General features: G+C 43.6%; 1 pseudogene; it reads right to left on the bottom strand.

Annotated features, from left to right (window-relative positions):
- Window positions 1-296: 296 nt before the first annotated feature.
- Window positions 297-3,211, bottom strand: LOC135225512 (trissin receptor-like; annotated as a pseudogene).
- Window positions 3,212-3,217: the final 6 nt, after the last annotated feature.

The raw sequence follows: 3,217 nt of genomic DNA, 5'->3' as shown, positions 1-3,217 counted from the left end.
AATAGTGAGGATAATTAGCTAGCAAAATTTTGTGAACATATGATAATATCTATATTTCGAATTCTTTCCAATTACTCGAGGTCTCCTGCTATAGAATATGTCACTGAAGTTGAATCAGACCAAAACCCTTGTTTACAAAAACCTTTGGATTTTCCACTGCACAAAACCCATTGAGCAATTCTATCAGACACAGATGAGTTATACCCTTCTCTTATTTTATATAGTGTATTTGTGATACAATGTGCCACGGGAAGTCTTCCTTTGAACTCAATTTGAACTCTGGAAACCGCACAGAACTCTTCTTCTTGGCACTACTGTACAAAAGATAAACGAATCGAATCTTTCTACGACGGTCTATATCAACTGAACTAGATAACAAATGGGCACTGAAACAACAATAGCATGGCGGTATAGTGGATGCCATATGACGCAGCAGAGATAGTCTCTCTCTAGACTGTTTCTATGAACTGGTTTATGTGACCCTCTGCGTCATCGTTACAACAAGTGGGTGATGACTTTGTCCCTTCCACTGAGTCTAGCCACGACTGTCGGGGGCGGTGGCTGGCGATGCCTCCGCGCTTGCCAAACCCTGCAGGTCAAAAGGTCACGAGAGGACGTCCGGAATTTGCGGCTCATGAAGGTGTAGAGGATGGGGTTCACGGCCGAGTTAGCATACATGAGCAAAAGGTGATGGGAGTCATGATGTAGGACGCTGTAGAATTGTGGTGTTTAGTTGCTCCAGTAGTACTGGAGCATCTTCCTAGCGTGGAAGGGCAGGGAGCATCCGGCGAAGCTCAGAAACCACCATGATCCAGCATCTTGATGACGTTCCTGCGGGCTCTCAGGACGAGAGGCGACGGGTGGAGCTGCATCGGGCTCCTGGTCGATTCTCGGGGAGGTCCTCCCCGCCCGGGGGCTCCTCGTCGGCCCTAGGGAAGAACTCTCGACGACGCCGAGGCACCTCGAGTGCCCGAGAGGGGCGTAGGGGAATGGCGTTCTGAGTTGAAGTGGTTGACTCGTAGGCCGTCGTCCCCTCATGGAGCCCATGGGGACGTAGGTGGACAGGGTCGACTTGACGGACCCCCTGTTGATGTGGGTCGTGTGATTCCGCCCGTGGTTCCTCGGCATGTCGATGACGTCGTTTCCTCCTCCCCACTGCTCGACGTGGAGGTCATAGAAGCCGTGTGGTGCGTTTTGAAAGTGCCGTATTCGGCGGCCGTCGACACGACGGCAACGGCTGCCGAGCTGGTGTAGGGCGAGGCGGCGGCAGTGAGCATGCGCCCCGACCTCCAGAGGGTGTGGGCGATACGGGCGTAGAGAACCGACAGCAGGAGAAGAGGAAGGAGGTACAGGAGAACTAGGCTGATGACGTCCCACACCCTGGTGTCGAAAAGGTCCCTTCTCAGGATGCACATGGCCTCGGTTCTTCCGCCCTCGACGGGATATTCGTGCACCTGCGTCATGAAGATAGTTCCGATTAAAGGTGTTAGCTCACAGCTTGACCATTTTGGAAAGAAGACCCGAAGGTATATCTATCCAATATGACCTGCTATTTGTCATATCAGACAAGAACGAGCGCTGCACGCCATTCTCTTCTTTTGTACTTCCCTAAAATAAGTTGCTATTTCAAGTCATTCTTTTGACAAGGAAATAATAATAACTAACGAGGATATTTTTAAGTCACACGTCATTTGAATGTTACTCTCCCATTGATTGTATAAAATCAGCAATCATGAAAAGCAAAAGGATGGACCCAGGCGTTTGAAACGAAATGCCACTAATGATTGAATATCTTAATGTATGAAAATCTACTGTATCCCGTCAAGAAGTTATGGTGTATTTAGATATCTAGAAAGTATATTGCATTTAGAAGTCTTCACAGTTTACCATAAACGTACTTTGAAATACAGGAGCCTAGGGCAGGAATATACAGCTGAAATGATCCAAACTAACACCATCGTTATCTGGAATATAAATACATTTTATTATGATACAGGAAATAATACATCGAGATAATATTGTAATGCAAGGTTTGTAATGTTCCTCACATATTTCATAAGGATGATTCTCTTTTAATTAACACTAGACGAATTAATTACAATTTGAATACAATTTTCGATTAATTTCTGAGTTATATTACTGGATTCCAACGCTGAATGTTATCTGGACCTCACTGCTTACTGACGATTAAGAAAGTCTAGAGATATGTTCGACACTGAAGGCTAAGGATTCTATTGTCAACAATCAAATATTTAAACAGTATATAAAAGAATGAAATAGACTTACTATCATGTTTCTTTGTCGTCAAAATCGTCTTAGCTTTCAAGAGGTTCGACGATTGCTAAGTATCTCTCTGCACTGACCACAACAAGGATGATCACTGAGGCTGTGTAGCTCAGCTGGTTGATGAAGTGGTACATCAGGCACAGGAATTCTCCGAAATACCAGCTGTGAGAACAAAGTTTTTGATTGTGAATAAGATTGAAATCTCTGAAAGAATGTTCCGAAACACCTTCAGGAACATAGTTGTTGACAATAAAACTGGAGTCCTTCATAGAATGTAACGGAACAGCTATAGAAATTAATATTGAGACGTGCGTATGAACGACAGCACTGAACTGGGAGTTGATGGGTGGAAGAGTTCTATACAGAGTTGAATTACTGATCAGGTCATGAATTTGGGGAAGGGGTAAAGTAGAGTCGTTGATGAAAATGGCAAAAGGATCAAGGTAAAACAAATAATAATATAAAAGCACTTTGGAGCATCATTACAGATGGCAAGAATTATAGCAGAGTCAATTCCCCAAGTTTCTATGAAATGTTTCACTGAGGCTCTGAAATTCCACAGAGGATTTGGAAACTTCACAAAGGATTCAGAAACCCACAGAGCAAAAGCCAGAAATCAGTTAGGAAAAGTCATTCCTGGAATGCACAAAGTAGGTGGTGAGAAGTCAGAGAAAATTCAAGGCCTTAAAAAAGTAAAAAAATGTACTGAAAATAAACGTATAATGGAAACCAAGCTTATGAATACACACTGCATAATGGCAAGTTTTTCAATACTTACTAAAATATTAATTCGTTATGAGTACATAGCGAAGTTCTGGTAGATACAGAAGACAGCCACGCAGAGGTCTGCCACCGCCAAATTAGTCAGGAAGAAATTTGTGTGGCTTCTCATTCGCCGATGGAAAACCATTACTAAAACGACCAATAGGTT

Source organism: Macrobrachium nipponense, chromosome 13 (genome assembly GCF_015104395.2).
Source record: "Macrobrachium nipponense isolate FS-2020 chromosome 13, ASM1510439v2, whole genome shotgun sequence".
Taxonomy (NCBI): Eukaryota; Metazoa; Arthropoda; class Malacostraca; order Decapoda; family Palaemonidae; genus Macrobrachium; species Macrobrachium nipponense.
The sequence above is the reverse complement of the archived record's forward strand: the minus strand, read 5'-3'. Positions and strand labels throughout refer to the sequence as shown.